Genomic DNA, 24,831 nt, shown 5'->3' on the forward strand with positions numbered 1-24,831 from the left:
TTGCTCAAAAACTTATATGATACTAAGAGCATTCACTGTTTCTAGAAAAAACATCATCACCCTTTTGATAATGCCTGCGTCTATTTGTTCAGTCCTTCAGTTTATAAAGCACTTTGACAAATACGATCCCACTTGAGTCATTACACAATACCTTTCAAGCAAAGAAAAACTACTCTCAGAGAATTCCAGTAGCCACGTTCACAGGAAGCTGCAGACCCTCATGACCACAAAGAGATAAGCCCTGAGCACAATTATGAAGTAGACTTTTGAATCCCAAGCTGCATTTTTTTTCCATCCCGAGTGACACTGAACCCTAAGGTAAAATGAAGTCAGTCCCAGACAGTGTGACAGATCAGACTCAATAATAAGGCTGTGATGTCACCAGAGAGAAGCACCTCTAATGGAAGAAAACCGAAGAGGTGTGTACCAGCATTGGCTCACATTCAATCCAAACCGCAGCCGCTGAGAGGAAACAGCAGCTTGTCTCTTTTCTAAGGTCCATTTGATTCTGAAGATGTCTCTGTACAGAATGTTCTCTTATTCCCAATGCACCCCTACTTTTTTAGTCCTGTGTCCCCTCTTTCTGGGATAAGCTCTTAAACAACTTGATTTCCTCTACAAGGCAGAAATTTAAACTCCACCCATTCTTATGGACCAGCCCAAAAGTCATCATTGCCAGCGAATTTCCTCTGCACAGTTGATTAGCTCTCTCTTCCAGAATTGATCATGATCTGCTTTATATCACAGATGTCTGAGCATTTCGTCTTCAACTCCTCAAGAGCAAAGAGCCTCGTTCATCTGGGAGCCACCACAATAGCTAGCAGCGTATCTTGCTGTTCAGTTAGCCCTTGGTATTCTCTGATGTGAACCCCATGGATCAGAGGTGAGACTGTATTCTCTGTGCTAGGCCATTTTCTATAAGGGGCTTGAAAAAAGCATTGAGGATTTTGGTATCTGTAAGGGTCCCTGGAACCAATCTCCAGCAAATACTGAGGGACGACTGTATACACAATAAGGTCCCTGCATCTGTATACAAGTGTGTCACATGATTCCAGAAAGCACCAGATAAAAAGGAAACAGAAGTAGACATGAAAAACAAAATACTCAAAATAATAAAGCACAAGTATTTTTGCCCTGTAATAGTCAAGGGTCTCCAGAGAACAGAAGCAATGAGTATGCATGTGTGTATATATATAGGTATATAGACATATATATCTGTATAAGATATAGTATTTGTATAATACATAGTATAATATAGAAAGATGTAAAATAGTATATATCTATAAAGATATGCTACATATTGTAAAATATACATTTATACATTTTATATAATATATAAACATATAGTTTATATTTTTATTATATATTTTATTATTTTTAAATACACACACACAGATTTTAAGGAACTGAGTCACAATTGTGAAGGCTGGAAGGCTGGAGACCCAGGGAAGAGATGATACTGAAGCCTGGCCTGGAAGGTAGCCTCTGGGGGACAGAATTCTCCTTTCTAAGGGGTTCAGTTCAATTCAGTCACTCAGTCATGTCCGACTCTTTGTGACCTCATGAAATGCAGCACACCAGGCCTCCCTGTCCATCACCAACTCCCAGAGTTCACCCAGACTCACGTCCATCGAGTCAGTGATGCCATCCAGCCATCTCATCCTCTGACGTCCCCTTCTGCTCCTGCCCCCAATCCCTCCCAGCATCAGAGTCTTTTCCAGTGAGTCAACCCTTCGCATGAGGTGGCCAAAGTACTGGAGTTTCAGCTTTAGCATCATTCCTTCCAAAGAACACCCAGGACTGATCTCCTTTAGAATGGACTGGTTGGATCTCCTTGCAGTCCAAGGGACTCTCAAGAGTCTTCTCCAACACCACAGTTCACAAGCATCAATTCTTCAGTGCTCAGCTTTCTTCACAGTCCAACTCTCACATCCATACCTGACCACTGGAAAAACCATAGCCTTGACTAGACAGACCTTTGTTGGCAAAGTAATGTCTCTGCTTTTCAATATGCTATATAGACAGTTTGGTCATAACTTTCCTTCCAAGGAGTAAGCGTCTTTTAATTTCATGGCTGCACTAACCATCTGCAGTGATTCTGGAGCCCAGAAAAATAAAGTCTGACACTGTTTCTACTGTTTCCCCATCTATTTCCAATGAAGTGATGGGACCAGATGCCATGATCTTCGTTTTCTGAATGTTGAGCTTTAAGCCAACTTTTTCACTCTCCTCTTTCACTTTCATCAAGAGGCTTTTTAGTTCCTCTTCACTTTCTGCCACAAGAGTGGTGTCATCTGCATATCTGAGGTTATTGATATTTCTCCTGGCAATCTTGATTCCAGCTTGTGTTTCTTCCAACTCAACGTTTCTCATGATGTACTCTGAATAGAAGTTAAATAAGCAGGGTGACAATATACAGCCTTGACGTACTCCTTTTCCTATTTGGAACCAGTCTGTTGTCCATATCCAGATCTAACTGTTGCTTCCTGACCTGCATATAGGTTTCTCAAGAGGCAGGTCAGGTGGTCTGGTATTCCCCTCTCTTTCAGAATTTTCCACAGTTTATTGTGATCCACACAGTCAAAGGCTTTGGCATAGTCGATAAAGCAGAAATAGATGTTTTTCTGGAACTCTCTTGCTTTTTCCATGATTCAGCGGATGTTGGCAATTTGATCTCTGGTTCCTCTGCCTTTTCTAAAACCAGCTTGAACATCTGCAAGTTCACGGTTCACATATTGCTAAAGCCTGGCTTGGAGAATTTTGAGCATTACTTTGCTAGCGTGTGAGATGTGTGCAATTGTGCAGTAGTTTGAGCCTTCTTTGGCAATGCCTTTCTTTGGGACTGGAATGAAAACTGACCTTTTCCAGTCCTGTGGCCACTGCTCAGTTTTCCAAATTTGCTGGCATACTGAGGGCAGAACTTTCTCAGCATCATCTTTCAGGATTTGAAATAGCTCAACTGGAATTCCGTCACCTCCACTAGCTTTGTTCATAGTGATGCTTTCTAAGGCCCACTTAACATTCCAGGATGTCTGCCTCTAGGTGAGTGATCACACCATCGTGATTATCTTGTTCATAAAGCTCTTTTTTTGTACAGTTCTTGTGTGTATTCTTGCCACATCTTCTTAATACCTTCTGCTTCTGTTGGGTCCATACCATTTCTGTCCTTTATTGAGCCCATCTTTGCATGAAAGTTTCCCTTGGTATCTATAATTCTAAGGGGTAGATCAATCTTTTTCTATTCAAATGATTGGATAAGACCCACCTACATTATGCAGTATAATCTACTTTACTCAAGAGTCTACTGATTTATAAGTTAATCTCATGTAAAAAAATAACTCCAAAGGAAACATCTAAAATAATGTTTGATCAAACAATCAAACTGACACATAACATTAACCATACCATGCCCTTTTCTCTAGACAATACTCCACACCTCTCTCCTGCCAGTCCTTCTCCTCAGTGCTACTACAGTGTGAGCTACGTTCTTTGAAAGGAAACTTTATCTAAGATAAGCTATACAAGCTCAGGCTAAGTTCTAACTAAATGATAACATTCCAGAAGCCCAAGGTATGGCGATCAGATAAACCAAATTATCCAATGATGAAAATGCCCAAAAGCTCTTTTATAGTTGAAGATAAACCCAAATCATACATAACAATTTATATTGCAATTTTGCTACATTGCAGCACATTAAAAAAAAAAAATCACAGAAGGGCTCCTTTCAAAAATAACCTTACTCCTAGAACACACATTGTCTTCCTATGCTGCTCTTTCCAAATATGGTAGAAGTGACCTCAACTGAAACTGAGATTTCAATATATCAAGAAGAAACAGAAGAGAAAAAAACAGTTTCAAAATCAAAATGTAAGTATTAATAATCTCAAATGCTAAAATACTCTAGTGCTCAAATAAAACATAAAATTAGAAACTGTCAACTATTTCAACTAAGAATTTTATGACTTCTTCCACAAATATCTTATGACATAGAGGGAGAATCTAGCAATCACTCTGTCCACCAAATAGTGAATTGTTAGCAAAGAATACCCAGACTTCAGTTAGCATTTCTCCTAACAGCGAGTAAGATCACATTCAAATTTATTAAGTCAACAAATATTCATTGAGTGCTTACTATGTATAAAGTACTGTGGACAATACAAAGATGTCTCCAGTAGAGAAGGCTGGAAAAACACAATTTATTTTCAAAATAGGGTAGGACATGAAACCGCTCTCATCAACCAAGGTCACTAAGAAGTTCTAGTAGCTAAAATTCATTCAGGTCAACGAGCACGTTCACTCCTTTTTGACCTGTCATCTCTGCAGCATGACATCGACGACCACTCTAAACAATTCTTTTGCCGCTTTCTAAACCCACTCACTCTTGGTCTTCTGGTTGTCCTCATGCCACTGTTTTAGATCTCCATGTCCTCTGCCCAGTTCTATCTACAATGTTGGTGGTTCCAATAATCTGGTCTTATATTTCTGTCCTTCTCACTTTACATACCCTAGGCAAGCAATCTCATTCATCCCCTTGGCTTCAAGGAGTACCTGCTTGCTGACAACTTCTAAAGTAAGTTTTATACCTGTGGCAGATTCATTTTGATATTTGGCAAAACTAATACAATTATGTAAAGTTTAAAAATAAAATTTTTTTAAAAATTAATAAATAAATTAATAAAATTTATTAATAAAAAAATAAAGCACTGATTTTAAACTATTTTTCTTGTGGTAAAAAGCACGTAACATAAAATTATTGTATTTTTTTTCATCCAAGACCTCTTCTGAGATCCAGAGCCACAGATCTAGCTGTCTACTAGGTAACTTGGGTGGCAGAAAAGTGCTCTGATTTTACCATGTTTCGAATTTAACTCTTCATACTATTGACATGATTTGATTTTCTCGTCCCTTCTCCTCTTGTATTCTCTGGCACTAGGGATGGCAGATGTTCCAAGCAAGTGCAAGCCAGAAATCTGGGCTTCAATCTTTACTCTTCCCCACTTTCTCACTCCTTCATGCATTCAAGTTGTGAAGCCTTCAACTGGCTTTTAAATCCATCCTTGGGCTTCCCTGGTGACTCAGTGGTGAAGAAACCACTTACCAATGCAAGAGACCTGGGTTTGATCCCTGATCTGGCTAGATCCCACATGCCACAGAGCAACTAAGCTGATGCACCAGAACTATTGAGCCTGTGCTCTAGAACTCAGGACCCACAATGGAAGCCCATGTGCCCTAGAGCCCATGATCCGCGATAATAGAAGCCACCACAAAGAGAAGTCTACGCACTGCAACTAGACAGCAGACCCCACTCGCTGCAACTAGAGAAAGCCCACGACACAACAAAGACCCAATGAAGTCTAAAATAAATAAAATTATTTTGAAAATCCACCCTCTTCCTCCATCTATACTCTCTTAGATCTTAGATTTGACACATATATAGCTTAGATTACTATGTCAGCTTTCTAACTAATTTATCTCTGGACTTTCCTTCCTTCAGTGCTTTTCACAAATGGTAGCCTGAGTAGTATTGCTAAAAGGCCATTCTGAAAGGCACTTCTCCCCTTAATGACATTACAGTGGCTCTCTGGTATCTTCAGTATAAAATCTAAACTCTTTAGAGTTATATATAAAGCTTTCAGTGACAACCTGGTCCCTTGCTAATTCTCACCACTCTTCACCGCCAGCACACACTGAGTTTCTGGCCCTAGTTCATGCTTTATCTCCCTTATAAGGCTACCTCAGCCCACAATGACCCCCACCTTCCCCCATTTTGCCTAGTTAATGCCTACACATTGTCTACTGAAGACTAAGATCAGTTTGTATCACATCTGAGAAGGTTTAAGGACACAAGAACTAACTAGAGTATACTGCACTTTGGAGAAGAGCAAGGATCTGAGACACTGAAACAAACTGCTTCAACCATCTGAACACTTCTCTAATCCAAGGGGCGGGACCAGTACTTCTCCAAGCATTATCTTCTTTCATACTGTCTGCATGTGTAGTGCATTCCATCACCAACTCTCAGTATGCAGAGAGGCTCTCCAGAGGAGAAAGGGAAATTTAGAGAGAATTAAAAGTATACATGGTAGGGTAGGGGAGCAGAAAAGAAAGGAAGAGAACCATCCACACAAGCCAAAGTACATCCTATCAGACTTTTATGCTGAGAGTTGGCAGGGGAAGGGGGTGAATAAAAATGAATTTACTAGAACTCAGTTTTCATACATAAATAATAATTATGGGCACAGAGCATTCACATGGAATTTACAAACTGATGATAAGTTCTTACAAAATCACCAGTGGAAAATGTCTGTCATGGTCATAAATTCAATGGCCTGCCTGAAGGATACACAGGACTTACTAATGGTAAGGCCATCAGCCCCAGTGAGTTCATATACCAAGCACTACCATAATCCAAAGGAGTGGAACATCCACAGAAAATATCCTGGCAGTTTGCATGATAAGTGAAGAAAAAGCAATTTATTAAGAGCAATACAGTGAAATCACTATAGCAGAATGAAGCCCAACAGATTTATTTCACTAGATGAAATTCATGTGGATGCCTGCTGCCAGGTGAGACTTAATAAATATGCATTTGAAGAAGTTCTGGATTCTTTGAGAACCAGCTTTGTCTCAAGCTACAAGAGTGGCTAAACTGAAAAAGCTGACAGATTTATGGTTGAGGTTTCACTTCACAAACAAACCCTTAGCTAGAACCAACATTTCAGCTGAGGTCATAGTGTCCTTTTGTGTCAAGGACAGTCCAAAGACAAAATAACTCATAGCAGTTTATATAGGTAGAAGATTTCAGTAATTCAGCAGACTGCCAACTCTGTGACTTTAATGGGAACCTCAAATGGGAAAAAAAATCAGGAAATATGGGATGGGGAGGACAGAGAGGGAGCTTTGTTTCTAATCTCCACTCTGCTAAAAGTTGTAACTCTGAAAAAGTTAATTCACCTATCAAGAACTCCATTTCCTTATCTATAAAGTATACTGGGGGTAGGAAGGGACAACTTAAAACATCTTCAAAAGTCCCTTGAAGCTTTGAAACTATATGAATTGATCTACAGTGACCTCCTTGACAAATACACAAGGGAGTGGCACAGAAACAGACAAACATAAAAACTATCAGCAAGGATGAAACAGGTAGTGATGGCTGCTAGAAGTGAGGTAGAGATATACACAGGAGGTAGAGATACAATTGGAGAAGCCAACTTAATACTGTTAGTTAGGAAGCCTTAATCACTGTTTACCAAATGTCCCTCCCCTTAACTTTCAGAATTACTTCCCTCAATCTTTTAAGACACTCTTCTGGTGAAAGTCCACATTTGGGGAATTACAAATACTGTGGTTACTACATCCAATAGATGGGGTTGAACTTTCACTCAATCAACTGTCATTTCCACAGCCAGGTGTGTGAAGTGAGGATGCTACTGGAGAAGAAAAGAGAAAGGAGAAGCAGAATAGATGGAGGTTTCTTCTCCTTTAGACCACATCACGATGAAAGTTTCAATTCACCAGGAAGGTAAAACAATCCTCAGCTTTTATGCCCTTAATACACAGCCTGAAAACTGAAAGCAAAACTAACTGAAGGAGAGTAGGAAACTGAAAAATTCACCTATAAGAATGGAATATTTTAAACCATCTTTCTCAATAACTGACAAAACAAGTAGACAAAAATAACCTAGTAACATTATAGATACTTTGAATACAATTATCAAGAGAACTTCCAGGTGTACAAAGTGGGTTTAGAAAAGGCAAAGGAACCAAAGATCAAATTGCCATCATTTGTTGGATCATAGAGAAAGGAAGGGAATTCCAGAAAAAATCTACTTCTGCTTCATTGACTATTTGAAAGCCTTTGTGTGGATCACAACAAACTGTGGAAAATTCTTAAAGAGATGGGAATACCAGACCACCTTACCTGTATCCTGAGAAACCTGTATGCAGGTCAAGAAGCAACAGTTAGAACCTTACATGGAACAACTGACTGGTTCCAAATTGAAAAAGGAGGAAGACAAAGCTCAGACAGCAAGGAGATCAAACTAGCCAATCTTAAATGAAACCAATCCTGAATATTCATTGGAAGACTGATGCTGAAACTGAAGCTCCAGTTCTTTGGCCACCTGATGCGAAGAGCAGTGGAAAAGACCCTGATGCTGTGAAAGACTGAAGGCAAAAGGAGAAGGGGGCAGCAGAGGATGAGGTGGTTAGATAGCATCACTGACTCAATGGACATAAATTTGAGCAAACTATGAGAGATAGTGAAGAAAAGGGAAGCCTGGCATGCTGCAGTCCACAGGGTTGCAAAGAGTCAGGCAGGACTTAGCAACTGAACAATAAATCAAGTTTAATCTACTGGGTATTCATAGAACATTATTTCAGCAAATGGCAAGAACAAGTACAGACACAACATTTGCAAAAATGGACCATGTACTGGGCTCTAAAGTCTCAACAAATATCAAAAGGACTGAAATCAGAGTATATTCTCTAATCAATATGCAATTGTGCTAAAAACATATAACTAAAAATATATGTTTGAATATTAAGAAAAACTTCTAAACACATAAAGTAGAAATCATAATGGAAATCAGAAAATGCTTAAAATTGAACAATAAAAAGCACTACATGGCAAAACCTGTGAGGTGCAGCTAAGTTGAAGCTTAAAAGGAAATTTATAGCCTTAAACATTTACATTACTTTTTTAAAAGGCTAAAAATATATGTACTGGGCACAGTTTAATAAGCTAGAAAAATCCAACATAATAAAATCAAAGAAAGTATCAGTGTAGAAATCGTAAAGAACAAAAATAAATGAAATGGAAAACAATACAAGATCAAGAAAATCAAAAGCTGATTGGTTGGGTTTTGGGGTTTGGGGGCTAAATAACAGCGACAAACATCTGGCACAAAGAGAGGATAACATGAACATTTTAGGAATAAAAGTGAACATTACAAATGTCACAGAGATTAAAAAGATAAGAAAGGTTATGAAGAGACAGATACTCAGACGCATAAACTGATGAAATCTCTTTGGAGAGCAATGAAGCAACATATAAATCAAAATGAAAAATTACACATACTTTTTGATGTAGCAATTCCACCTCTTAGAATATTATCCCACAAATGTGCACAAAAATGTATATGCAAGGCAGCTTGCAATTTCAGAGTCTCGGCCTAACCTAAATGTCCCTAGGTAGAAGACTATTTAACTATAGAACATGCACATGGTGGAATATTATGAAGTTATTAAAAATAATAAGGTAAAATGCCACATAAAAACTTATACACATATGTTCATGGCAGCATTCCTCATAATACTTAAAAAATGGAAATAACCCAAATGCCTATCAATGAATGACTATATAAACAAAATGTGGTATATCCATCAGTTCAGTTCAGTTCAGTCCAGTCATGTCCAACTCTTTGCGACCCCACGGACTGCAGCACACCAGGCCTCCCTGTTCATCACCAACTCCTGGAGTTCACTCAAACCGATGTCCATTGAGTCAGTGATGCCATCCAACCATCTCATCCTCTGTCGTCCCCTTCTCCTCCTGCCCTCAATCTTTCCCAGCATCAGGGTCTTTTCTAGTGAGTCAGTTCTTCGCATCAGGTGGTTAAAGGATTGGAGTTTCAGCTTCAGCATTAGTCCTTCCAATGAACACTCAGGACTGATCTCCTTTAGGATGGACTGATTGGATCCTGCAGTCCAAGGGACTCTCAAGAGTATTCTCCAACACCATAGTTCAAAAGCATCAATTCTTCGGTGCTCAGCTTTCTTTATAGTCCAACTCTCACATCCATACATGACTACTGGAAAAACCATAGCTTTGACTAGACAGACCTTTGTTGGCAAAGTAACATCTCTGCTTTTTAATATGCTGTCTAGGTTGGTCATAACCTTTCTCCCAAGGACTAAGTGTCTTTTAATTTCATGGCTGCAGTCACCATCTGCAGTGATTTTGGAGCCCAAAAAAATAAAGTCTGCCACTGTTTCCACTGTTTCTCCATCTACTTGCCATGAAGTGATGGGACCGGATGCCATGATCATTGTTTTCTGAATGTATATATCCATACAATGGACTATATTAATCAGAAAAGAAGTTAAGTCCGTTATATACCAGAAAGGAACCTTGAAAAACTTGTGCTAAGTGAGAGACACAACAGGCCACCTATGTTATGATACCATTTAAAGGAAATGTCCAAAATAAGCAAACCCACAGAGCCAGAAAGCAGATTAGTGACTGTCAGGAAGAGAGGGAGATGAAAATGTTATGGAATTAGTGGTAATAGTTGCATAACTTTGGGAGTATACAACAAAAATCACTGTACTGTACACTTGAAAAGGCTGAATTTCATGGTATATGAATTTTACCTCAATTTTTTAAGTTAAATGAGGTAGCTATTTATGTCCTGATACAGAAAAATCTATAAATATGCATTAAGTTTAAAGAAAAAGCAGGGTAAAGTAGTTTGTATCATTTGCTCCCTTTTGTATTTAAAAGATGATATACACATTTTTATTTGCATAGAAAACATTTATAAACATACAGCCCAAAAGAAAAAAAAAAAAAAACTAACAGTGACTTCATTAAGGAAAGAAGATTCATTTCCCAAAGATATCTTTTGGTTTGGGATTTTTTTCTAATTGAAGTACAGCTGATTGACAGTGTTAATTTCTGCTGTCTAGCCAAGTAAGTCAGTTATACATATATATACATTCTTTTTCTTATTCTTTTCCATTATAGCCTATCACAGGATATTGAATATAGTTTCCTGTGCTATACAGTGTGTGTGTGTTATTCGCTCAATCGTGTCAGACTCTTTGAGACCCAATGGTCTATCCATGGAATTCTCTAGGCAAGAATACTGGAGTGGGTTGCCATTTCTTTCTCCAAGGGATCTTCCCAATCCAGGGATTGAACCTGGGTCTCCTGCATTGCAGGCAGATTCTTTACTGTCTGCGCTACTAGGGAAGCCTTTGCTTTACAGTAGGCCTTTGTTGTTTATCAAGGATATCTTTTGTTTTTTAAGTGTTTTGCCATATATATGCATTACTCTAATAATAAAGAGTTGAAAGCACCCAAAACATTTACATTGAGAAGGAACATGGAATAATACTCTATTGACCACTACTAGAAAGTAAATGAAAACACATTCATGTGATAGTGATAAATCTTCAGCCCTAATCTGGGCTAAATCTGGCCTTCTGTTTCAATTCCTCCACTCTATGAGGCATGTACTAAAATGTGCTAGTCCTATATGTACCTGTGATGATATACAGATTAGGTGAAATCCCAGTGTAATACAGTATAATCCCAACATAATGAGAATGTTACTCCACAATGATAGACTTCATTTTTTTTTTTTCCACTGTAAGACATGACACTTAATGGGATTTCCCAGGTGGCTCAGTGGTAAAGAATCTGCCTGCCAAGCAGAATACGGGGTTTGACTCCTGGTTTGGTAAGATCCCCTGGAGAAGGAAATGGCAACCCACTCCAGTATTCTTGCCTGGGAAATACCATGGACAAAGGAGCCTGGCAGGCTGCAGTCTTTAGGGTCTCAAAAGAGTCAAACACAACTTAGCGACTAAACAACAACAACAATAGCTCTGAATATTTTACTATCCAAAGTAAAATTTTATCTATGTGGCCACCAATGGATCTTTCTATACCCTTATCAGTGGACTTCAACTGAGGAGGAAGGGAAGCTTTGCTCCTGCTATTATTTTGAAGGCATGCTCTCTAGTTGCCTTCAGAGGAATACCACAGAAAAGATAAAGTACAATCACTGTACGACACTAAAGAACTGAAAAAATTTATTGTTGAAGAAAGCCTTTGAATCAATCCAATCTATATTTATTGTTTCAAGGCGTGTAAAACAATAATGTGTGCCAATATTATATGTCTCCAAAGGATTTTAACGAGAGTTATGTGCTTGCAAGTTAACTGATGCTGTAATAACACGCAAGTTTAATCATTACTTAAGCATTATAATCACATTACTTAATTCAGTGTAATACTGAGTCCCACATCCTGACTCAAGATTTTATTCTCTGTGAAATCTGTGTCATTTATACATCCTTCCACTTTTATTGTCCTTCTCTCAAACAAGTTGTTTGTTTTAATATAAATTCTTAAAGGTAAAACAGACTCTTCTCTGTGTGATACACATTTATTAGACTTAACAGTTTCCCTTGTAAACTAAAGAGATGTTGCCTATATAAAGATACCTTTATATAACATTACTGCCAAAGTAGCTAGGTGGCATTAAAAAACCCTCCAAATTCTATGTTGTATTAAGTCTCCAGTTTCAAGTTTTGAGATGTAATTAAACCTTAATAACTAACAAGAATTTAGAAAGGCCAAAATAAGTCAAACATCTGCTGCTGTTATGATAAAGTACATGTGCTCTTCCCTATTATTTCTACAAAGTACAGCTAAAAACCATGGAAATCATATTAATATACAAAGCAAGTATAAGAAAACTCTGAAAAGTTGAAAAAAGAGGCAAACTGGCTAGGGATCTCAGGACCAAAGTAACAACACAGTGGTAAGTTCCCTGGATTTTCTTTGAGCCTCATTTATTCGAGATGTGAAGCTGAAGAGGCTAGCAACCTAGATACGACAGTAAGCTCAGAGAATAAAAAAAAAATATCCTAAAGAAGGCCTGCTCTCTCTAGGCAAGGGATGAGGAAAGGGCAGATCCGTAGGACAGAACACTTTTAGATAATAACCACATTATTTCACCTAAACACCACAGAAAACATATCCATGTCACCAAAGGCTTAAGGGAGGCTAAACTTGTACCCTCATGAGGATGTAAGGAGGCACACCCCTCCCTCCTGGCTGGGGTGGTGTCAGAGATGGACTTTCACCACTGCCTGGTGGTGATGTGGCCATCCCCCTTCATGGTATCAGTGGAGGCTATGTAGGAAGCAGTACCAAGGCGCTCCTACTCCTCTCAGTCAGCAAGGTATCACTGGAGGCCTAATGGGGAACCGGTACTCCCACCCTCACCTACCAGTAATGAGGAAACACCCGCTCAAGTGTCCACAGAGATCAACCGGGCAACGTGGCCAACTAGACCCACCAGGAAGTAATGAGGCAGAGAGTGGAGTCAGAAGACAGCTAAAATTGTAAGTTTCAGTAAGATGGAGAATCTCATTACATAATGCCCAAAATGTCCAGGTCTCCATCAAAAAAATCACTTGTCATACCAACAATCAGAAAAAGCTCAAGGTATATGACAAAGGAATCAATAGAAGTCAACATCAAGATGACAGAGATGTTAAAACTTATCTGACAAAGATTTTAAAATAGGCATGATAAAAATCCTGAAAGAAGCAATTATGAACATGCTTGAAACAAATGAAAAAATATAGACAGCCCAGTAAAGAAATATACAGACTCAGTAAAGAAATAGAAGATATAAAGAAACAAGTGGAACTTTTAAAACTGAAAAATAAAATAACTGAAAAAAAAAATACTCAACAGATTGGCTCAGCAGCAGAATAGAAAGGACAGAGGAAACAATCAGAGAAGTCAAAGACAGAACAATACCCAACCTGAACAATAGGGAGAGAAAAACAAACTAAAAAAATGCACCAGGGACCTGAGGGATGATAACAAAAGATCTAACATTCATGCCCTCAGGGTCCCAGAAGGAGAGAGAAAAAGGGTGTGACTAAAAACATACTCAAAGAAATAATGGCCAAGAACTTCCCAAATTTGGCAAAAGAAATAAACCTATAGCTTCAAGAAACTGTGTGAATACGAAAGAGGGTAAATCTGAAGAAATTTAATCTAACATACATGATAGTCAAACTTTTGACAAAAGAAGAAATCAGAGAGAGAGAGAGAGAAATGACACCTTACTGATAGGGAAAAACAATTCACAGGACAGCAGATTTTTCATCAGAAACAATGGCGGCCATAAGGAAGAGACACACAAGATTTTTCAAGTACTGAAAGAAAGAACTGTCAACCTAGACTCCTATGTCCAGTGAAAATATCCTTCAGGAATGAAGGGGAAATCAAGACATTCTCAGATGAGGAAAACTAAGAATTGGTTGCCAGCAGACCTACTTTAAAAGAATGGCAAAAGAAAGGCCTCTAAACTGAAAGGAAATGATAAAAGAAGGAATTTTGCAACATGCTGCTGCGGCTAAGTCACTTCAGTCGTGTCTGACTCACCAGGCTCCCCCGTCCCTGGGATTCTCCAGGCAAGAACACTGGAGTGGGCTGCCATTTCCTTCTCCAATGCATAAAAGTGAAAAGTGAAAGTGAAGTCACTCAGTCACGTCTGACTCGTAGCGAACCCATGGACTGCAGCCTACCAGGCTCCTCCATCCACAGGATTTTCCAGGCAAGAGTACTGGAGTGGGGTGCCATTGCCTTCTCCATTGCAACATGAGAAAGGAAAAATAACATGGTAAGAAAAATATGGATTACATACAATAGATTTTCTTTCCTTCCTTCACTTGAGTTGTCCGATTTATGTTTGTGGTAATGGAATAGCTCTACATCTTGATATGGAGGTGGTTACATGACTCTATGTGATAAATGGTGTAGAACTATCAATGCCGATAAATGGTGTAGTCATATCAATGTCACTTTCTAGGCTTTGATAATGTTCTATAGTTGCACTGGGGAAAACTGAGTGAAGGGTATATGATATCTTTCTGTACTATATTTACAAGTTCCTTCAAATATGCAGTTATTTCAAAGTTTTTTAAAAGTCTTATCAAAACCAAGCTATTTCCTAAAACTGAGGTAATTGAAAACAAATTCTATCAATGAGAGTCAAAGGCAAAGTCATTCATAGTCTGATGGGTTTTTTGTTTTTTGGGTTTTTTTTTTTTTTTTTTGTCATTTTGTTTAATTATTTGTCCAAATAATTGACAACAATAACAAGTAATTTACCGGCTAAAAACACCCCCTATTACTTGAAGATAATTGAATGTGTTAGCTGCTCTGTTGCGTCCGACTCTTCGTGACCCCATGGACTATAGACCACCAGGCTCCTCTGTCCATGGGATTTTCTGGGCAAAAATCATGGAGTGGGTTGCCATTCCCTTCTCCAGGGTATATTCCTATCCCAGGGATTGAACCTGAGTCTCCTGCTTTGCAGGCAGATTCTTTACCATCTGATCCACCAGAGAAGCCCTTTTAAATTATTGATATTGTCATTTACCTCACTCTTTTGATTTCTTTTTCTAGAGAGGTTTGCTTTAAATAAAATAGCTGGGAAAATTTGTTGAAACTAACAGCCAAAGTTTTTCTGAAATCATATGAAACTATATAAAATAACAACACTCAGCATTCATTGAATCTTATGATATACTAGGTATAGTGCTAAATACTCACATATGTTATTTTATTTAATTGCTATAAAATCCCTTGTTTCTCCATTTGAGATGAGGCAACCATGACTCAATGAAATTAAGTAACTTGCTCAATTACACACAAACAGCAAGTGGCAGAGTCTGACTTTAAGCCAGGCTTAGAGCCTTAACAGTCTTAACCAGTACCATACCATAACTCTCTAAGTCCACAATGTTCAAGTACTATGTTATGTAATAGATTTTACACAGGCATAAGAAGTTTATGATAGGCTAAAAATTACCAGTGTTTCTAAGACAGTAAAAAAAAAATCACAGAAAAACTATACTTTTGTTGAAATGTCTTTAATTTTCAAAAGCCAACATAACATTAACTTTTAATTACGCTGAAGTACAAAAACATTACAGAAAAGATATTGATACCTTTAATTGTACAACATCTGAAAAAATGTTTTTGGGGTAAGCATCCTAAAATGTTTCACAAATATACCAGTCTCCAATCAATACAATTTAAGTGAACCTTCATTTAACTGGAAATGTCCCTGCGATTCTTAAGAGAAAGGCAAATGATAATAATATAAGCTATTTTCACATAGGTCCTTAAAAAACAAGTATTCAATATATGTTTCTGAAGCTATAAACTTAGAGACTTCAAAACCCTAAATTAAAGGCTTCCATATCCCTCCATATTCTTTATTGCCGTTAAAGAAATATTGGCTCAGCCAAAATGTTCGTTTGTTTTTTTCCATAAGATGGTATGAAAAACCCAAACAAACTTTTGGCCAACCCAATATATTCATCCTGATGATATAAATGCTTCTTATGTTTAGATAATGTTTAATTTACACTCCATTTTAGCTTCATAAAAAACTATTTTTGAACAAAATGGCTCCCAAATGCATTGAGAGGGCTCATGTCACCTCATGTTTTTGTTTTGTTTTTGCCCGACTGGCAAAATAGAAGGTCCAATGCAGCAGCTGCCACCACGTTCTCAGTTACTTCAGGAATTTTTACAGTGTATTGGTGTAACGTGAGAGTTTATACAATTATCTACAGTATGTCATGACTAATACATGCACATTACTAGTATTACAGTCTTGTTGCTTCGGCTTACTTTTTCCATTAAGAAAAATGCTGACATTGTTATGTTAATTATCACTGAAATCTACGGTGTATCATGTTTTCACCTTTGAGCTAAAACTTTAGAATCCATCAAGTTTGTATTTTTTAGTTGGCATATTAGACAACATGCCAGTTTCATGACCTATTTTGGGCCTTCAATCCAGTCCATCTATCAGTGAAATAAAACACACAAAAATCTTTTTCATAATACCATTCACCTACTCAAAAACTGCTAGTGGTTTCCCTCTGCAGCCTGGTATTCAAGTCTACTTTTCTAGCTCTATTTTTCTGCCTTCTCTTACTACTAAACATCATTCAACTGAACAGATCCCAACAGTCACGTGTACATCCTTATTTTTTAAACTGTTACTTATATATTCCCTTCACCTGGAATGTCTTCTTATAGCAAAACCATTCAGGCTTATGTCAAAGCTTAAGTCCTTGATTGAATCTACATTTTCTTTTTTTCTAGTTGGGGGTCTGTGCTGGGACTTCTCTCTAGTTACAGGGAGTGGGGGCTACTCTTAATTGCAGTGTGTGGGCTTCTCATGTCATGGAGCATGGGCTCTAGAGTGTGGGCTTCAGTAATTGGTTCCCGGACTCTAGAGGACAGGCTCAATTGTTGTGGCACATGGGCTTAGCTGCTCTAAGGTATGTGGGATCTTCCTGGACTAGGGATTGAACCCGTGTCTCCTATATTGGCAGGTGGATTCTTGGCAGGCAGATTCTTTACCATTGGGCTACCAGAGAAGCCCTGAACCTATCTTGATTAGCCCCACCATGTCTACTTATTTGTCAACACTTTTCTCAATTCTTTTACATGTCTATAATATCACCTATTCAATGACACTGCAAGCTCCTTGAAGACAGAGGCTCTTGATCAAGTAATTTAACATCAACTTCTCCATTAGATTATATATCTTTTTAAAATTAGAAGGGTTGGATTAAATGATCTCCAGGGGTCATTCTGCATTTAAAATTTTATACATCTTTTTCTTTTTTTTATTATTTTATTTTATTTTTTAACTTCACAATATTGTATTGGTTTTGCCATACATCAACATGAATCTACCACAGGTATACACATGTTACCCATCCTGAACCCTCCTCCCTCCTCCCTCCCTGTACCATCCCTCTGGGTCGTCCCAGTGCACCAGCCCCAAGCATCCAGTATCGTGCATCGAACCTGGACTGGCGACTCGTTTCATATATGATATTATACATGTTTCAATGCCATTCTCCCAAATCATCCCATCCTCTCCCTCTCCCACAGAGTCCAAAAGACTGTTCTATACATCAGTGTCTCTTTTGCTGTCTCGTATACAGGGTTATTGTTACCATCTTTCTAAATTCCATATATATGCGTTAGTATACTGTATTGGTGTTTTTCTTTCTGGCTTACTTCACTCTGTATAATAGGTTCCAGTTTCATCTACCTCGTTAGAACTGATTCAAATGTATTCTTTTTAATGGCTGAGTAATACATCTTTTTCTTGCTCCTCCTATACTGTGTATGTCGTAGTCATGTGCTAAATATTTTGAGGTGCTTGACTTTATCAATACTTATTATAAAATTACCCAGTTACAGTTACTGGAAAATATTCTAAGTATTGCAATTTCCAGATGGTAATTAGGAAGAGCTTCCAGCTTAATCAAGTAGCCATAATTAGTAAGCTAAATATTTGAGTCATTTTCTCATTCAACCAACATTAATTAAACATCAGGGCCAGGTATCATGCCCTGACATGGAGAGGACAGACCTGGCCCCTGCCCTCAAGGAACTCCCAATCTAATGAGAGACACAGAGACACATCACTATTTATAATAAAGATTGCTAAAGGGAGACACAACTAATACTACAGAAATAAATACAAAAACAGCTAGCAGTGGCTATTAGGTAGAGGAGGCTCAAGGAAATGTTCTCAGGACAGGCAACAACTAAAATGAACCCTGACAGAAACAAGCAGTCAGCATTTCAGGGAGAACAGAAAGTATAGAAGGGTGGGGATAAGAGAACATGGCAAGTTGGAGGGTGCGCAATTTAAAATGCAACTTAGGTTTGGAAGGGTGAAAGAGTAGCTAGAGGGACTAGCAAAAGTCAAAATCAAGATGGGCTTGTATGTCACACTGACAAGTTTGGATTTTTATCCTTAAGAAAATGAATATCCAATGTTACAGAAATAATATCCCCAGATAAGTCATGAAATTGACCAAATATTCAAGTTTGAAACAGTGTACAGCAGACCGTTGGTTGTCCCCCAATATCTATGCTTCTCTTCTTATATAGTAATAATTTTAGCTGGGCACATGGCCACATAGCTAAGGACCACATTTTCCAGACCCTTTTGCAGCTAGGTGACACCACATGACTAAGGGCTAGCCAATGGGATATTTGTGGAAGTGCTGTAGGAAACTGCTAAGTTATATCATTACATGTAAGGAGTCTCCTTTCTCCTGCCCCTTTTCCCAGCTCCCACCAGTTAGAATGAGAATGTAATAGTGAGTTACAGTAGCCATCTAGGATCACAAGATGGAAGCTGCTTACTAAGGTGGCAGAGCAAGAAAACAGAAGGAGCCTGAGTACATGGTAATTGAGCAACCACCATCTGACCCTGAACTGCCTACCTGGACTGATATGTGAGAAAGAAATATTTTGTTAAAGGCACTGGATTGGGGTGGGGGGGTCTCTGTTACAGCAGCTTAACTTGTATCCACATGAATACACAGTGGAATTCAAAACTGGGTCTAATGACATATATATATATATATATAGTGGTGGTGGTGGTTTAGTCACTAAGTCATATTCGACTGTTGCGACCCCATGGACTGAAGCCCACCAGACTCCTCTGTCCATGGGATTTTCCAGGCAAGAATACTGGAGCAAGTTGCCATTTCCTTATTCAGGGGATCTTTCCAACCCAGGGATTGAATCCCAGTGTCCTGCATTGCAAGCAGATTCTTTCCTGACTAGCTACCAGGGAAGTCCATATATATCTATATCTATATATCTGAATCACTTAGCTCTATACCAGAAACTAACAAAATATTGTTTTGTCAACTATATTGTCAACTATACTTCAAAAAAAATAAATTTAAAAATTGGATCTAATAGACTTAAGAACTGTACATACATACCAGTAACACCAGACTGAATTTAAAAAGGAGTTCTATAATTCACATCTTTCAAGTTTAAGTGAGAGTGTATAGGTTATCAGAATGTAACTGTGCTAAAACAACTTAAAGTAGTACATGTGAATAGAAGGCAAAATGAGTTATCAACATGCTGCTGCTAAGACACTTCAGTCGTGTCCGACTCTGTGCAACCCCATAGACGGCAGCCCACCAGGCTCCCCCGTCCCTGGGATTCTCTAGGCAAGAACACTAGAGTGGGCTGCCATTTCCTTCTCCAATGCTTGAAAGTGAAAAGTGAAAGTGAAGTCGCTCAGTCATGTCCGACTCTTAGCAACCCCATGCACTGCAGCCTACCAGGCTTCTCCGTCCATGGGATTTTCCAGGCAAGAGTAGAAGGCAAAATGAGTTATCAATATAAATCACCTAGATAATGTGGTTACAATAGTGGAGCCATAGACTCATGGTAACCCAGGGATCGAACCCGCATCTCTTAATTCTCCTGCATTGGCAGGCAGGATCTTTAGCACTAGCACCACCTGGGAAGCCCTTAGAAGCCATAGATCTAACCAAATGGTGGAAATCTCAGTTACTTTTGCAAAGAATCACTGCAGATGGTGACTGCAGCCATGAAATTAAAAGACGTTTACTCCTTGGAAGGAAAGTTATGACCAACCTAGATAGCATATTCAAAAGCAGAGACGTTACTTTGCCAACAAAGGTTCATGTAGTCAAGGCTATGGTTTTTCCTGTGGTCATGTATGGATGTGAGAGTTGGACTGTGAAGAAAGCTGAGCGCTGAAGAATTGATGCTTTTGAACTGTGGTGTTGGAGAAGACTCTTGAGAGTCCCTTGGACTGCAAGGAGATCCAACCAGTCCATTCTGAAGGAGATCAGCCCTGGGATTTCTTTGGAAGGAATGATGCTAAAGCTGAAACTCCAGTACTTTGGCCACCTCATGCAAAGAGTTGACTCACTGGAAAAGACTCTGATGCTGGGAGGGATTGGGGGCAGGAGGAGAAGGGGACGTCAGAGGATGAGATGGCTGGATGGCATCACTGACTCGATGGATGTGAGTCTGGGTGAACTCCGGGAGTTGGTGATGGACAGGGAGGCCTGGCGTGCTGCGATTCATGGGGTCGCAAAGAGTCGGACACGACTGAGCGACTGAACTGAACTGACTGAACATTTTAAAAACAACCACTAGGTGCCCTTCAAATCATGTCATGGAAGCTGTTCTTACACAAGTCCTTTGGCAGCTCGTATTTCCACTAAATATATTTCTCCAATTGAATGCTAAAGGATCATGGTCACAACTGTAATTTTATAATTTTCATTTAAGTCACTGGAAAGGGATACAGGTAACAACCTAGGAGGCACTTTGGGCACACAAAGAAAGAACAAGGGTTTATAACTAAAGGCAACACTTCAGCCTGATGGAGCTGGAGGCCAGTTTTCCTCTTCCTCGTTGTAGTTATGACTGAGTCCCATCAAAGAGTATCAAGAGGGATTCCCAGGTGGCTCAGTGGTAAAGAATCTGCCTGCCAATGTTGGAGGCACAAGGGATGCAAGTTCAACCCCTGAGTCAGGAAGATTCCCTGGAGAAGGAAATGGCAACCCACTCCAGTATTCTTGCCTGGAGAATCCCATGGACAGAGGAGCCTGGCAGGCTAAAGTCCATGGGGTTGCAAAGAGTCAGACATGACTAAGTGCGTGCACACACCCACCCCAGGCGTTTCCACAGCTCTTGAGGAGAACAAAGACAACAAATAGGATACTGTGATTGCCTCTGAGAATGAAGACAGAACTTGGCCTTGGTCACCACTGCATCCCCAAAATGTGGGTCAGAAGGTACTTCACTAATTTTTCTTGAATGAATTGACATGAAATGCCTCATTTCCTCTCATCAGACATGGTGCTGCCCTACATACTAAGGCTAATTACAGTCATTGAGTCTCCCCTACTTGCAAATAAAGCAGATTCATCTTCAAAACAGGTAGATGGAAATAACCTGCACTTAGAGCCATTCCAAATTGTTTAAGAGTCTGAATCATTTTTGGCATTAAGTTAAGCAGAAAATCACACTATTGTCAAGTAATAGTTTTTGCATATACTGTAATGGGTTCATTTCTTAAAATCAATAAATGATATCTCCAGTTAAAGAAAACTCAATTTGCACATTACTCTAGATCCTCTTTTCTAAATGGTGTGGTACTTTCTCATTCAAAATGACCCTCAAAGCAGACCAATCTGGCTTGCCTTAAATAATCAGGTTTCTAACCCCTTTCCACATAGCTCAGTATCCTAATAGCATAATAATAAAATTAGTAATGAAAAAGACACCAAGTTTCCTAAATCAAAATTCCTAAACTGAACATTTTAATTTCACAGTACCTGATTCCTTGATCCCTATTAATCTCTGTGATGAAGATATGCTTCTACCTAGTTATCATAAAGGTGCACTTAGGTGTTCTTCCAGAACAGCAGTGTCATCCTGTCTGATTCTCTCCTACACACTAGCGATAAGATCACCCCACTGCTGCCATGCATAAAGAGCCGAGATCCATGTACAACAATGAGCAGAGATCCATGTATTTCAGGTTCACAGTAAGCCATTTTGAGTGAACCAAGGCACTTTGGCCTCAAGTGAAGCTACTTGGAGCCCTGAATAGAAATTCAACTTGGGACTTCCCTTATGGTCCAGTGGCTGGGAATCCATGCTTCCAATTCAGGGGGCCTGGGTTCAATCCCTGGTCAGGGATCTAGATCCCACATGCAGCAACTAAGAGTTCACATGCTACAACTAAGACCCAGTGCAGCTGAATAAAAAATAAACATTAAAAAAAATCAACTCAGATATATAATAAGCATAGAAAAATATGAAGGAAATTTTAAATGACATTTCAAAACTGTTCTGAAAGAAAAAGTAGCAAATATGGATCCAAGATTAACTCATTTTAAAAGACACCTATGCTCTTCAAGACATCTTATTATGTCCACAGATTATTTTTAATAATAAAAAGTATACAGCTATTCTTTACCCTGAAAGGTAACACTGACTCTAAACTATTACTATAATGAAGAACCGAGAACAACCCCTCCCTCCCATGCTATGCCCACAGGTATTTGGTTTAATAACTCCCACTAGAAAGGAGCTTCCCCAATGGCTCAGCTGGTAAAGAATCCACCTGCAATACAGGAGACACAGGAGACTTGGGTTCAATCCCTGGGTCAGGCAGATCCCCTGGAGCAGGAAATGGCAACCCACTCCAATATTCTTGCCTGGAGAATCCTATGGATTAAGGAGCCTGGTGGGCTACATGTAGTCCACACGGTCACAAAGAGTTGGACAAGACTGAAGTGGCTGAGCACACACTAGACAGAAACATAGTCAGTCCTTGAGTATAACAACTGACTATATTTTGGTGAAGTCTGAGTGGCTGAAAAATCATTTCAGATTTTTTTCAAAATATTCTAACTATTTCACAATATCTATATATAATATGCAATGCATTTTATTATTTTTTATTTTTTTGGCCATTTTCCACAGCTTGCAGGACCTTAGTTCCCTGACCAGGGATCAAACCCTGGCCCAAGGCAGTGGAAGTACAGAATCCTACCCACTGGATCACCAGGCAATTCCCATGCAATACATTTTATAAGAACTTTTCTATAACACGTCACCCTAGTACTATACCCCAGCAAAAACAAACAAACAAACCCTGTTGCTTTTATCTCAACTATCTATCGACTAACATTCTATGTCAGGCGTAACTTTTGGAAATATTTTTTTAAATGCCAGTGTATACACATAAAATTTCTTAGGCATCCCTGGCTCCAGCCCATTATAAAAGCACACACAGATAGGGAGGGATGTGGGAGGGAGGTTCAGGATGGGGGACACATGCGCACCCATGGTTGATTCATGTCAATGTATGGCAAAAACCACTACAATATTGTAAAGTAATTAGCGTCCAATTAAAATAAATAAATAATTTTTTTTAAAAGCACACACAGACAAGGAAGGAGTTATTCACATGAGCAAGTTTAGCAGTTTTGTTTCTAAATAAAAATCTGGCTTAGTTATGTAGTACTAATACCAAGTACATTTGTGATAAATACATAATGAACAGATTTATATCATCAATTTGGGCTTAGAATGCCAAATCAGATAAATACAGAATCCTTTGCAAGTTCAGTCACTGATCAAAATGAAATTAAAATAAGGCATCCTCTAGCAATTTGGAGCTAGCCACCACAAAACAGCATCAGATCTGTGTTACGCTGAGCACAGCTCCAGAACATTTTGATGGGAAGCAGTAGTGCCAACAGGCACACTACCTCCAGCCCCTTCATGGCCACATTGGTTTCAAAGCACGTATTTCTCTTTTTTGGGTGATGAAAGTATTCTAAAATTGACTGTGGTGACGGTTGCACAACCCTGTGCCTATACTAAAAACCACTGAATTGTACATTTTTAATGGGTGAACTGTATGGTAGTTGAATTATAGCTCAATAAAGTTGTTCCTTATTTTTAAAAACATGTTTGTGGTACAAAATGTTGCACATAAAAACATAAAAAGGGCTGCAGATATAAAGGATTCTGAATTAGATTTACCCTCAAATTTCTTCCCAGTTCAAAATAAACATGTATATAAACTCACATACACCTGCACACACATACACACACACACATGCGATATACAGGTACAAAGATTTGGGTATTAAAATGTCAGAACACTTTCCTTATTTTTCAGTAAGATCCTCTTCAAAAGTATCTTGCTTAAAAATGCCTTGGCAACTTTAATACCCAACTCTGATCATACCTCTAGATTTCTGCAGAATGTCTTCTAATATGCCTTATTTAGCTATCATACTCTTATATAATGTCCCTGTCAGAGAGAGAGAATAAAAGAAAAGGCTGTGGTTCAAAAGCATAGACTCTAAAACTAGACTGCATGGATTTTAATGCTACTGGTTTTACTGATTAGGTATGTAACCTTGGGATTGCCATCTAACTTCTCTCTGCCTCAGTTTTCTCGACTGTAACATGGGGACAATAATAGCGCCTTCTTCATAGCATCGGTCTGTGGTTTCAATGTGTCGGTGCATATACAGCGCTTACAATGGTGCCATATTCACAGTGTTATGCTGCTGCTACTGCTGCTGCTAGGTCGCTTCAGTCGTGTCCGACTCTGTGTGACCCCATAGACGGCAGCCCACCAGGCTCCCCGT

The 24,831-nt window shown here is 38.9% G+C and overlaps 1 protein-coding gene across 3 annotated transcripts in view; it reads right to left on the reverse strand.

Moving 5' to 3' along the window:
• Positions 1-24,831, reverse strand: part of KLHL13 (kelch like family member 13) — a 197,573-nt gene that overhangs the window by 161,403 nt on the left and 11,339 nt on the right. The gene's annotated exons all lie outside the window — the stretch shown is intronic.

This window comes from Bos taurus, chromosome X (assembly GCF_002263795.3).
Source record: "Bos taurus isolate L1 Dominette 01449 registration number 42190680 breed Hereford chromosome X, ARS-UCD2.0, whole genome shotgun sequence".
NCBI lineage: Eukaryota > Metazoa > Chordata > Mammalia > Artiodactyla > Bovidae > Bos > Bos taurus.